Source organism: Bos grunniens, chromosome 15 (genome assembly GCF_055505025.1).
Source record: "Bos grunniens cultivar Pamir isolate PY7600 chromosome 15, Bosgru_T2T1.0, whole genome shotgun sequence".
In the NCBI taxonomy this organism is placed as follows: domain Eukaryota; kingdom Metazoa; phylum Chordata; class Mammalia; order Artiodactyla; family Bovidae; genus Bos; species Bos grunniens.
The window spans coordinates 20,552,370-20,567,206 of NC_141179.1; the positions used below are offsets into that span (position 1 = coordinate 20,552,370).

General features: G+C 39.5%; 1 pseudogene; it reads left to right on the top strand.

The window, feature by feature from the left end:
• The first annotated feature begins 3,402 nt into the window (after positions 1 to 3,402).
• LOC147357398 (elongation factor 1-alpha 1-like) lies at positions 3,403 to 5,846 on the top strand (annotated as a pseudogene).
• The last annotated feature ends 8,991 nt before the right edge of the window (positions 5,847 to 14,837 follow it).

Genomic DNA, 14,837 nt, shown 5'->3' on the forward strand with positions numbered 1-14,837 from the left:
CAATCACTGAATGGAGTTTAAATGTTTTGATCATTGAGCATTTGGGGCCTTATTGTAAGGACAATGGAAAATTATTGACAGATTCAAATACCGCAATAATTCTCTAAAAGTTGAGTCTTTAAAGATGTTTGATTGTATTATGGACACTCAGTGGGAAAGTATAGATGCAGAGCAGAGTGATTAGAAAATTATTCCAGGAGTCCTAGTGGGAGATGGTGTTGGTAATAAAATTAAGGAGAATTACACAGATTTAGTAAGCACTTTGGAGAAGGCAATGGCAACCCACTCTAGTACCCTTGCCTGGCAAATCCCCTGATAGAGGAGCCTGGTAGGCTGCAGTCATGGGGTCACTAGGAGTCAGACACAACTGAGGACTTCACTTTCACTTTTCACTTTCATTCATTGAAGAAGGAAACGGCAACCCACTCCAGTGTTCTTGCCTGGAGAATCCCAGGGACGGGGGAGACTGGTGGGCTGCCATCTATGGGTCACACAGGGTCGCACACGACTGAAGCGACTTAGCAGCAGCAGCAGTAAGCGCTTGGGCTTCCCAGGTGATGCTAGTGGCGAAGAACCCACCAGCTAGTGCAGGTTAGATGTAAGAGACACGAGTTCCATTCCTGGGTGAGGAAGATTCCGTGGGGGATGTCACAGCAAACCCACTCCAGTATTCATGCCTGGGCAGAGGAGCCTGGCGGGCTATAGTCCATAGGGTTGCAAAGAGTCAGACATGACTGAAGCGACTTAGCACGCACGTACAATAAGCATTTAGGAAGTTGAATCGATATGGCTTTGTGGTTACTGGTCAGACTCCAATAAATCAGAAGGCCCAGGTGCCACGGGCCATCACTGGAACTAGACTGCAGCATGCATGCTCCAGGTGACTCTGACTACTCACCACGGTGCTCCAGAGAAGCCCAATTTTATTCGGGCTCCCTGCACCTGCTGCCTCCTTCACCCCATGCCGACACCATTCTCTGAAGTCCTAGGCCTCATACACCACATTTACAAATGCATATACAGCCTTGAGAAAACAACCACCATTTACTAATCCTATGTGAAACTATGCTGAGTTACAAAACAATCAACTTCTGGAAAATAGCCTGTCTACTTTAAGTTAGATATTTCTTGCCCTCTGTTCATTATAGGATATATTTACAGCCCATTATCACTTAGTTATTAATTCTAATAAAGTTCTGAACCTCTAAAATCATTTTTCTATGTCTCATTTTCCTTTATTAGCACAATTTCATCATGCTGACCTGACAAAGGTCTTCTTGGTCATCAGTCAAAATCGAAGGCATAGTTTTGATGTTATATCTACATTGAAACACTGAACCTCTCAGTTTAAGGTATATTTATAACTTGGGGTATTCTGAGTTTCCAGGGCAAAATAAATCAGCACCAACTATTTTTGTGCTCCATTACCATCCTAATGACAATGTGGTAGAGAATCATTCATAACCTGCTCATTTCTTTTAGGAATTTAGAATTTAGATCATTAATACTCAGCAAAAAAGATTATGGGCAATACAAATAAAAAGAATTATTAATATTAGCTCAGGAATATAGGCAGCACATATCAACACAATGCCTGGTAGAGCATTTTTTGAAATACAATAATCATTTGGAAATTCTTCATCAGCTTAGAACCATTTTTTTCAACCTAGGAGTGATTATAAAGGGACTGGGTCAATACAGCCTATACTACCATTAAGATCTCATCCTGTTAAGATAATGGATGAAAATATGAACCAAAATTAAGAATATATATTTTTACATCCTGTATAATGTTGCATGCTTTCCTCCCATTCTCAGACCCACTACCCTAAGTTTAACTTTCTTTGGTAGGTAAAGCTCTGGTACAAACTGTGGGTGAAATGGAGACAGCATGAGACCCACAGGGAATACAAGATTCAGGGCAGACCTTAGGTCTTGAGGAGAGCTCCCTTTCCCTTTTCATGATACTAGAAATCTAGGAAGATGGAAAGAAATATAGACAGATGTAAGATAGTTAGACTTGTCCCCTTGCTCAACAATACTGCAAAAGCAGTATTTAGTGAGATAAAGTCCTGTCCAAGGCATCCTGATGATGACTGGCTATTTAGTGAGAAGAAACACTAGGACATGATCCAGATAAAGAAATGGACTTCCTGTTTGCACAGGAAAATTGAGGGTTTCATATCTTCTTCTCTGTGCACTATCTTTTGCTGTAAACCTAAATGGAGTTACTCCCAGCTTAGTGGCATTAGGATTGAGGTAAGTGACAGATACAGCTTCCAATTATTCCCAGGGGTGAAGAAAGTGAGCAAGAGTTCCACTACTACTGTGTCTTCCAGGATTATTAAAATGAAAGGAGTTGGGATTTAGAATTGATGCTGGGAAAGTATTATCTTTATAAGAGATATAGAAACTACGCAGTAATAAAACAAATTGTAGGCAAAATTTATCATCTCCCTGGATGCCATTCCTTAAATAATACCTACTTGGTTAATATTTAGTACCTTATATCAGTAACAATAGTGGCATATGGATTTTAATATTGCTGCTAAATTCCATACAATTGATAAATGCAAAGATGAATTAGCATTATTTCCTTTTCTCAACAGAACAAAGTTGGTGTGAAGTTGGACCACCCTGTACAACAGAACCAGAAATTTTTCCCTTTCAAGGTCATGGAGAAAGAAACTGAGCAAAGAAATTGAATTTAAATCTGAAAGAGATGGGTCTAATATTTATCAAGCATGTCTACCTAGGCTGAAATATTTAATCCTTTCAAAGCCTTCTGAGGCATGTGTGTGTGTGAGTGTGTGTGTGTGTGTGTGCATGCTAAGCCACTTCAGTTGTGTCTGACTCTTTGTGACCCTATGGACTGTAGCCCGCCAGGCTCTCTGTCCATGGGATTCTCCAGGTAAGAATACAGGAGTGGGTTGTCATGCCCTCCTCCAGAGGATCTTCCCAATCCAGGGATCAAACCCATGTCTATTATGTCTCTTGCATTGGCAAACAGGTGCTTTACTATTAGCACCATGTGGGAAGCCCATCTGAGGCATAGGTGTTATTTTATACTTTATAGGTAAAGAAACCGAGGCTTAGGAATTTAAGTAGCTAACTGGAGGTGGCACAGCCAGAGAGTGGCAGGAGCTGGATGCAAACATAGGTATATTTTATATGTATATTTCTTATTCCAAATTCTGGGCTCCTTCCTCAAGCATTTCAGTTAACACTGGAGCTATTTTACAGATAAGAAAACCAATAATTAGCTTTTTCTGTCCTTTGGCAGGTAAGAAAACTGCAGCTCAGAGTAAAGCTTTTTCCCAAAGTTACCTAATTACTTAATGCCACAGAATTCAAACCTACTTTTTCACAACAGATTTGCTGCCAGGACATAAGTATCACAACTAAATCTAAGCCAAAATGGGAAAGAAAAAGACTCATATCAATATTGTTCTCCCTAGACATAGATTACAACAAGTCTACACCACAAGGTCTACAAACATGGTGGTATCAACAAAAGAACCATAGAAAAAATTTGAGAAGGGGGTGACTGATACAGGTTAGGATGTCTTCAAGTATGCCTGGATCTTGGACAAAGTGAAAGCTGCACGTGGGCATGGTACCATCATTGATATTTCCCTGTAGAAATTCAAGGCCAGCCCTGGAACACAGAGACTCTCAAAAGCATGAATACAGGCACACCTTAGGCTAACTGTGCTGTCCTGACTGTTGCTGCTGGTGTTGGTGAAGTTGAAGCAGGTATTTCCAAGAATGGGCAGACCCGTGAGGGTGTTCTCTTCTGGCTTATAGACTGAGAGTAGAAGAACTGATTATTGGTATTAAAATGGATTCCACTGAGACACCCGGCAGCCAAAAGAGATATGAGGAAATCGTTAAGAAGTCAGCACCTACATTAAGAAAACTGGCAATAGCTCCAACACAGTATCATTTGCACCAGTTTCTGTTTGGAATAGTGACAGCATGCTGCAGCCAAGTGCAAACACGTTTTGGCTCAAGTAATGGAAAGTCACTCATAAAGATGACAATGCCAGTGAAACCATGCTGCTTGAACCTCTGGATCCTGCCACCAACTCTTCCATCTGACAAACCCTTGCATCCACCCCTCCAGAGTGTCTACAAAATTGGTGGTATTGGTACTGTCCCTGTGGAGACTGGTGTCCTTGAACCCAGCATAATAGTCACATTTACTCTAATCAACATTACAACTGAAGTCAGATCTTTTGAAATGCATTGTAAAGCTTTGAGTGAACCACACAAATTGTGGAAAATTCTTAAAGATATGAGAATACCAGACAACCTTACCTGCCTCCTGAAAAACCTGTATACATGTCAAGAAACAACAGTTAGAATTGGACATAGAACAATGAATGGGTACAAAATTGGGAAATAAGCACACCAAAGCTGTATATTGTCACCTTGCTTATTTAACTTCTATGCAGAGTACATCATGCAAAATGCCTGGCTGGATAAATCACAAGCTGGAATCAAGACTGCCAGGAGAAATATCAATAATCTCAGATAAGCAGATGAGGCAGATACCACCCTTATGGCAGAAAGTCAAAAAGAACTAAAGAGCCTCTTGATGATGGTAAAAGAGAAGAGTGAAAAAGCTGACTTCAAAATTAACATTCAAAATGAAGATCGTGGCATCCGGTCCCATCACATCATGGCAAATAGATGGAGAAACAATGGAAATAGTGACAGATTTTTGGGTTCCAAATCACTGCATATGGAGACTGCAGCCTTGAAATTAAAAAACACTTGCTCTTTGAAAGAAAAGCTACAATAAATCTAGACAGCATATTGAAAAGCAGAGACATTACTTTGCCAACAAAGGTCTGTATAGTCAAGCTATGGTTTTCCCAGTAGTCATATATGTATGTGATAGGTGGGCCATAAAGAAGGCTGAGTGCCAAAAATTCATATTTTTGAACTGTGGTGCTGGAGAAGACTCTTGAGAGTCCCTTGAACAGCAAGGAGATCAAATAAATCAATCTGAAAGGAAGTCAACCCTGAATATTCATTACAAGGACTGATGTTGAAGCTGAGGCTCCAATATTTTGGCCATCTGATGTGAAGAGCCGACTCACTGGAAAAGACCCTGATACTGGGAAAGATCGAGGGCAGGAGGAGAAGGGGATGACAGAGGATGAGACAGATAGATGGCATCACTGACTCAATGGACACAAGTCTGAGCAAACTCCAGGAGACAGTGAAGGACAGGAAAGCCTGGAGTGCTGCAGTCTATGGTGTCACAAAGAGTCAGACATGACTGAACAACGGCAACTGTCTAGGGACAAGATGGGCTTCAATGTCAAGAGCATGTCTTTCGAAGATGTTGGTTGTGGCAGTGTGACTGGTGAAAGCATAAATGACCCACCAGTGGGAGCAGCTGGCTTCACAGCTCAGGAAATTATCCTATGGCATATAGTCCAAATCACTGCCGGCTCTGCCCTTGTGCAGGATTGTCACATAGCTCGTGTTGCTTCCAAGTTTGCTGCACTGAAGAAGGTTGATTATTATTCTGGGAAGAAGCTGGAAAGTGGCTCCAAATTCTGTAAAGCTGGTGACGCTAGCATGGTTCATATGGTTCCTAGAAAGTTCATGCATTTTGAGAGCTTTTCTGACAGTCCTCCTTATGATTTTGCTGCTTGCGACATAAGACAGCTGTCTTGAGTGTCATCAAGCAGTGGATGCGAAGACAGCTGGAGCTGGAAAGTCACTAAGTCAACCCAGAAAGTTCACAAAACTAAGTGAATAATATGCCTAATACCTGCCACCCTAGTCTTAATCAGTCCTTAAGTGTGGAAGAATAGTCTCAGAACTGTTTGCTTCTGTTGGCCATTTAAGTTTAAAGGTAAAAGACTGGTTAATGATTATGCATCGTAAAACTTTCAGAAGGAAAGGCAAATGTGTTGTAGATTGCTTCTGTTTTTGTGTGTACGGCAAGTTTAAGTTGTCAGTTTTTTAAATCAGCAATTTTTTTGCCTTTTTTGAAAAATTTTTATTGGAGTATAGTTGATTTACAATTTCTGTTGGTTTCTGATGTACAGTAAATATAATAGCTTTGAAATATATACATTACCATATGTAAAATAGATAGCCAGTACGAGTTTGATGTATGGTGCAAGGAACAAAAAGCCAGTGCTCTGTGATAACCTAGAGGGGTGGAATGGGGAGGGAGGTGGCGGGGAGGTTCAAGAAGAAGGGGCCATATGCGTACCTAATGCTGATTCATATTGATGTATGGCAAAAAAACCCACCATAGTCTTGTAAAGTAATAATCCTCTAATTTAAAAAATACAATATAAAAATAAATAAAATCAGTAATATCTAATGGAAACAAGTTGACTAAAAAGCTGTTATAGAAGTTGCTGCTGCTACTGCTGCTAAGTCACTTCAATCGTGTCCGACTCTGTGCGACCCCATAGAGAGCAGCCCACCAGGCTCTGCCATCCCTGGATTCTCCAGGCAAGAATACTGGAGCAGGTTGCCATTTCCTTCTCCAATGCAGGAAAGTGAAAAGTGAAAGTGAAGTCGCTCAGTCGTGTCTGACTCTTAGCGACCCCATGGACTGCAGCCCACCAGGCTCCTCCATCCATGGGCTTTTCCAAACAAGAGTACTGGAGTGGGGTGCCATTGCCTTCTCTGGTTATAGAAGTTGGAGACACATTAAAACAGAGTTTAATGAGAAACCTATATCCTCTTTTGGTCAAGACTGTAAATCTCTATAGTACTGCAGCTGCTAAGTCGCTTCAGTCCTGTCTGACTCTCAGCGGCCCCATGGACTACAGCCCACCAGGCTTCTCCGTCCGTGGGGTTTAAAAGATTTAAGTAAGAGTTTCCTATAATCTACTTTTGGTGTTTTATCTGCTGAAACCAAAATTTGATAATTCTGGGTTAACATTTTTTTCTGGGTAGGAATTTTGCTAATTTCTTCTTGTCTAAGGGGAAGAATCAGTTATATATTTTAAGGATATAGTGAAAAGCTGTGGGAGGGGGTCTGTTGGTTGCAAATTTTCATAGGTTAGGACAGATAAGCAAAAAAAATTTTTTATAGATAAGAGCTTATAAAAAGACCACATTCATATATCTGGTAAAGATGAATATTCTAACTTGAAAAGATACATGCACCACCATGTAAATATTTACAATATTTACAGCAGCAAATATTTACAATAACCAAGACATGTAAGCAACCTAAATGCCCATTGACAAATGTGTCAATGGGCATTTAGGTTGCTTCCATATGGTGGAATATTACTCAGGCATGAAAAACAATGAAACATTGCCATTTGTAGCAACATGGATGTACCTAGAAGTTATCGTACTAAGTGAGGTCAGTTAGACAAAGACAGATACCATGTGATATCACTTATCTGTGGAATCTTTTAAAAAAATGATTAAAATGACCTTATTTACAAAACAAAAATAGACTCACACACATAGAAAACAAACTTATGACTGCCAAAGGTGAAAGGGGAGGAGGAGGGATAAATTAGGAGTTTGAAATTAACAGACACACACTACAATGTATAAAATAAATAAACAACAAGGATTTACTGTATAGGAGAGCAAAAGCTATATTCAATATTTTGTAATAGCCTATTTACAATGGAAAAGAGTCTGAAAAAGTTATACACACACATATCACTGAAGCACTTTTTTGTATGCCTGAAATTAACATTATAAATCAACTATACTTCAATTTTTTTAAAAAAATTCTGCAATATGAAAGTCCACGTGCTGCATACAAAATTTTGTGTAGTTACATTAATATTGAGTAAATTTTTCAGTATTTAGATGTGATAGAATGTGAATTCTCATATTTACAAATATTGAACTAATTCAAAGAATCTTAAGTTTAAGGCTTAAATAGTGGTAACTGTTCTGCTAGAGTTCATTGTATCTAGATTCTAGGAAAAGTGAAGATGCTGGGAGTCAAAGAAAAGAAAAAAGAAAATAATAAAAAAAAAAAGAAAAGAAAAAATTCACACCCAGAACCTCTAATTTCTTCTCCAGGACCCTTTCCATTTTATAGATAATTATAACATTCTACTAAGTCCAATGTTTATCATTTTTTAATGTCATCTGTAACCTTTGTTGAGCATTTACTACTTAATCTACATAATATTCATGGTCATCTTGCCTCCTAAAATCTAGATAAGACTGGTCTCCAACACACCTCGTGTTGAAAGCCTAAATCCCTGTCCAAGATTTCTGTGCATTTCTGGGGGACTTTCATTTTCATGACCACCTTCTGCTTCAGCTGACTTCTTGTTCTCCACTTGGCATTGAGAGGGTAACAGGCAGGAAGGCTAGGGGTCTCCAAATGGAGGAAATAGGCTTCAAGTGTCAGACATTTTTTATCTCTCTCTTAAGCGGCAGGAGGAAACAAACCACAAGTGTCAGATTTTATTCCTTCTCTATACAAAATTAAAAGGAGGTTTCTCCTAAAATTCTGTGTTGCCAGATGACACCTGGCTCCACCTGAATTTAACTTTTCTCAAACGTTGAGCTAACCAATGTGTTTTTCTTGTGGAAATGTTTTTCTTAAGCTATGTTAATGAACTATCTATTTACCCTGGACTCTGTCTTTCTTCAAGTCAGTTCCCCTTAAGACTCAGAACCAAAAAGAGCTCAAGAAACCTGTATGTTTTACTCATACATTTTTCTCCTAATCCATGTTAATGAAACTTGGAAAACCGCCTTTCTTCAAGATTCATGCCAATCGTTTTATGGCCCGGGATGACTCACCTGTTGTCAATGTTATCTCAAAATGCATGTTGTGGATGAGGGACCTTGTGCCACTCTGAGTTTTAAGACATCTCCTTTCTCTAATTAACAGCTTGCTGATAGGTATATAACATACTGCTACAGGCTAGCAGGGGGGCACTCTTTCTGCCCCCTTCAGATGTCTATGTCAGAAGCTTTCTCTGTCTCTTTTATACTTTAATAAAACTTTACTACACAAAAGCTCTGAGTGATCAAGCCTCGTCACTAGCCCCGGCTTGATTTCTTCTCCTCTGGAGGCCAAGAATCCTGGCATCTTTCACAGCTCAGTAACAACCTTTAGCATCTTGCAACTTGTTCTTTATTGGGTGGGTTTTTCAGCTACCTTTCTTAGTTTTACAGACACACACACACAATTATGCACACAAAGCCTCTGTGTAGCAGATTTTACAAAAAGTTTAGAAAAATTAAGTAATAGATGGGGATTGCACTACTGATCCATCACAATTACTATTAATAGTCATTCTGTTCTAGAAAGTCTTTTTGGCTGATTATCCACATTGCTCAGCCATTCTCTTTCTGTCCCCTCCAATGACTACCAGTTTTGGGTTTTTTTTTGGTTGTTTTTTTTTTAATACAAACTAGTTCTACCCTCCATTTAGTCTGCCCTCACCCTCTGCATTCTATCATGGGCCTATTTTTTAATATCCAATTGCTCCAAGGTACTTTCTTCTTTTAAGACCACTTATTCCCAAAGGAAACTGTACTATCAACTATTAAAAAAAACATTAGAATTTTTTAAACCATCCACGATCTATACTACATGATCTAAGGAGCAGACAAGGAAGAAACTCTACTCTTAACAAGTAGCTAATCTAATAGGAAAATAGATGCATATGACTCAGAGTTCTCTTGGGCCTCACTAGCCAGTGAAAACAATGAGGTAACATAATATTTAACAGCTCTATCTCTACAACATGCCCACCTCCCCCACTGGAATCCCTGGACCCATGTCCTGACTGATATGAGGAAGGCCAATACAATAGAAATTCACCTACTACAACTGTGAAGACTAAATAATTTATGATTAGAGCAGGAAAAGATGTCTAAAGGCTGAAGAGAGTTATAAAGATGACCATGGTTGAAATGGCCCACCTGAGGTTTAAATCAGCTATTTCGTTTTCCAAGCTTGAGTCAACAGGGTTCAACGATAACAGCTTCTAAAGGTCTGTTTGTTCAATCTATTTTAGTTTTATTCTCCCCCAACAAAAAAATCTAGGGTTATCTGGGGTTTCCATTTTGACAAAATGGAAAGTATTAACACACAGAAAGCAACCAACAATGGAAATGCATTTAACTTCATGTTACAATGTTTCTGTTATAAGCAATGAGAAAAACCAGTAAAGTCAATGAAAAGGCAGTCTTGCAAAACAATTTTTAAATAATACCACTACCACAGGTCTTCTTGCTCTCTGGGCCTAACTAAAGGTTTTTATTCACAAAGTTCTAGCGAAGTTATTTGGTGGCAAAACTTGAAGTGAACAGACATGAGACTGTTTGCAGTCATTATTTATCCTATTTCTTGGGAGTAGCCCCATGTTTCCTGAAGAAACAGGCAAGTGCTTGATTACAGGATACTGCTTCACCACACTAAGAGAAGTCCATGAGACATGGAATGCAGAATCTACCTTTCCAAAGCCTAAGACGTGCTGAATTTCAGGACACATGCAGCCCCAAGGTTTGCAGATAAAAGCTTGTGTACCTGTACTGGCATCTGCTAGAGGAAACTGAAAGCAAAGTGAAGGGAAATCATGGCAAGGAAGGGAAGCTGCTATGACTCCAGGGGCCCAATTTTCAGAATGCCAGATGAGAAAATGTGATCTGTCAAAGGCAGAGGGTACTAGATAGAGAACTGGTGTAGACATCTAGAGTCGTGCAGAGGCTGGGTGAGTGAGAATATTTGAGAAACCCTACCAGGTTTTTCCAGTGGTCATGTACAGGTGTGAGAATTGGACTGTGAAGAAAGCTGAGCACCGAAGAATTGATGCTTTTGAACTGTGATGTTGGAGAAGACTCTTGAGAGTCCCTTGGACTGCAAGGAGATCCAACCAGTCCATTCTGAAGGAGACTAGTCCTGGGTGTTCATTGGAAGGACTGATGCTGAAGCTGAAACTCCAATACTTCGGCCACCTGATATGAAGAGTTGACTCATTGGAAAAGACTCTGATGCTAGGAGGGATTGGGGGCAAGAGGAGAAGGGGACGATAGAGGATAAGGTGGCTGGATGGCATCACCAACTCGATGGACATGAGTCTGAGTGAACTCTGGGAGTTGGTGATGGACAGGGAAGCCTGGCGTGCTGCAGTTCATGGGGTCGCAAAGAGTCGGACACAACTGAGCGACTGAACTGAACTGAACTGAGACAGGTTCTCCAGCCAAAGCCAGACTTGCCTATCAAGACCTGTGGCCCAGCTACTTATCACCATGTACAAGGCAGGCTGTTGAGGACAGGACAGTAAGACTATAAACATTCTACTGGAAGTTTCCAAGTTTCTCCTTTTTATTTTAAGGTATCTGCTCATTTAAGTTTGGGGCTGGTTTTATCAATGTTTACTTAATTTTCAGAAAATGGATTCTTTTTAAAAATAAAAAGAGATAGACAATACATAAAGGCTTACTAAAATAGATCTTAAACTTGGACACACATAGGAATCAATTGGGAAGATTTTTAAAACTGATCCCTACACCCATCCCAGACAAACTGATAAGGAGGTCTTAAAGTGCTTCAAAGGCACATGGAGCCTTCAAAGTGACCCAAGGTAAAGTTGATGTATAGGCAAGGTTGAGAATTATTACCTTAGGAATTTTTTTTAATTTTTAAAAAGAAAAAGAGAAAGACTTTCCCCCTATTTTTGTGCAAGGAATGAAAGTGCCAAAGATCCAGAAAAGTCCAAACAGGGTGGTGAGTACACTTTGCAGTTTCTGTTTTAATCACATGTACTAACCACACAAAGGAAGCTTCATTTCTGCAAAGACTATCAGTTTCTCTTTCATACTTATTGTTTGCAATCCAAGATGTAGAAAACAATTTTCAGCCAATGATTTCATCTTCCCCGGACTTGAGGCCTTGGATGTACCCTACATTTATGTACCATTAGGGATTAAGGGAATGTCTGCTATATGTCAGAAGGGAAAACATCTTCCCAGAAATTCCCTGGTATGTTGGCTGGAATGTAGCAAGAATCAGTGTCTCAACAGGGACCTAACTTCTTTCCTTCCTTCTGCTGAAGTATCTGCATATTACTCTCCACATTCTTAAGCAATTTGGCTTTTTATTCTTTTTTCCTGAATTACCTCAAAAAAAAAAAAAAAAATGTTGCAAGCTAGTCCCTGTCTTATCTGCTTTCTAATATGGCTCCAGAATGCTTTGTCTTTGATCGTATCATGTTTACCCCCATGACTGCTTAGTTTATTTGTGATAGCGGACAATTCTTCCTCTTCATCTGTTGCTTGGCGGAAATGATTAGCCAAACAGGATTCATATTCTTCATGTGTTGTTCAAGCAAACATGTTTTCCGAGCTCTTATTTATTTTTCTCTCTCCATTTGGACTTTTTCTCCCTTCTCCTCCTTCAGATCTCTTCTTCAGAGGTTCTGCCTTTATCCTTGATTCAAACTGGGTTCCTTGTTATCATTTCTCAGAACATCATGTGCTTCACTTTTCTTTTTCCTTTGTTTTCAGTTTTATTTATTTATTTATTTTACTTTACAATATTGTATTGGTTTTGCCATACATTGACATGACTCCGCCACAGGTGTACACGTGTTCCCCATCCTGAACCCCCCCTCCCACCTCCCTCCCCATCCCATCCCTCTGGGTCATCCCAGTGCACCAGCCCCGAGCACCCTGTCTCATGCACTGCACTCATCACAACTTAATTAAATGCTTATCTCTGTGCTTATTTATTTAACTTTCCTACAAGAATTGAATATTTGAGGTCAGGAGACAAGTCTGTTTCACAGTTTAGTTTTTTGCTGTTTAGTTGTTTAGTTTGTCATTGTTTGGCTTGGTTTCTGTTTTTATCTTTGTTTCCTGTGTGTGTGTGTGTGTGTGTGCGTGCACGCACACACATGTGCATGTACTTGGGGATTTTCTTGGTGGTTTTGCTTTGTTTATTTGATTGGTTTTGGGAGGGAAGGGGCCTTTCCTTTTTTTATTACCACGCGTCAAATCAGTGCCTAACAGTAACACAGCATGGGTGATACATAAATAGTAATTCAATCAACAGATTAAATAGATTCAAGTAAGCTGGGACCACTGGATATGTTCATCAGAAGAAGGTCACTGGAGACTTTATGAAAAGGTGTCAGTTAAAGTAGAGATAACTGGAAACCCGAAAGCAGTAGACTGCAGATGGGCTGGGTGGCCAGAGAAAGGAGAGGCAGTACACTCACCTTTGCATAGCAGGACTTGCAATTATCACGTAAAAATACGTGTCCAAAATGTAAGACTTCAGCCAAGGAGTCAGACCTAATATGAACATACATTTCAGAGTTGCACTTTCCACTTCTATATAATTATGATTCAGAACAAATACCTTGATGATGTTTTATTTGCTATGGCAAATGCTTAATTGCACCTTGTTTTATTGGCATTTATTCAAATGTCAGTAAGACTCTCTCCCACCAATATTAAACTCTATAATTAATCATTCATGAAGCCTTCTTTAATCAACTTTTCCTTAAGTATTTCACATTCCTGTCAGACCCATTCATTTCCCCGGTGATGACCTAAGAATTGGTTGTAGGTGATAAATTGACTATGTTCTTCCAGAGCACATTTTTCTTAAGAGTTGAAGACATTCATCTTCACTCATCTGAGTTATCATGCTCAGTATGACAGCCTGAGCTACAATAAACACAACATAATGAGCAGCATCTGTCAACCCAATGGCAAGTGATGTCAAGCATTTTCAAGTTTCTTGCATTTTTATATAGTCAGTGAGTGAGTCAGTCAACTAACATATGCAACTGCCAACCATGAGTAGTATCCAGAAATAGAATTGTATACACACTATGATATGTAATATGATGTGACATATAAAACTACGCCTTCCCTCATGGAGTTTATAGTCCAAATGGAAAGACAGACATTCAGCAAGCAGTAGAGTTAAGTAGCTATAATGGAGGCAAATATAAGTAATAGAGGAAAAGATTGAAGTTTGGGGTGATAGGGGGATCAGAATAGCTTCCTGACTTAAGCTGTATTTTAAAAGCTGAGTAAATAAGGGGATTTTAGTGAAAGGAGTAATAGGGGGAAAGAACAGTCCAGATATGAAGAAGTAGTTCAAAGACCCAGGACCGTGAAACAGTATGACCCCTTGGACATGCCAATCATTAGGCATCTTGCAGGTCATTGGGCACAGAGCTAGTGAGAAATGAGATGAGAGAAGCAAGCAGAGTCCAGGTTGTGGGGTATCTTGTATGCTGTATTGAGCACTTTGGATTATGTTCTCTTGCCAATGGCCAATGTGGCAGTTTTGGAGTGTTTCAAGTAGCGAATGACTTGGTGAGACAGGTGTTTTCAGGAGCTCACTCTGGCAGCTGTTTAGAGATTGAATTAGGAAGTTTGATGTCTGGAGACATTTTATTCATTCATTCAAGCATTTTAAAAATATTCTTTTAACTGCCAGATACTGTCTAAGCTCTAGGAATACAAGAATGAACCAAAGAGACAAGATCTCTAGGCTCACAGTGTTTTAGCAGAGGCAAACAGATAATAACCAGACAAGGGAAGAGATAAACAAGAAAATTAGAAGATAACATTAAGCACTGTGTAAAAATGAAAAATAGGCTGACATAAGACAGACTGTCTGATGGCTACTTTAAATTGCATAGAAAGAAAGACCTCTCTGAGCAGAATCTGAAAGCCAGTCAGTCAATCTATGACTGGGAGGTAAGCATTTCAAGCTAAGGAAACACTGATGCTAAGAAGACAAAAGTTTAGCCAGTTCAAGAAATGGAAACAAGGTCAGTGAACAGGATCAAGAAGGTGAAGGGTAAGCAATTAAGTTTAAATAGGTAGAC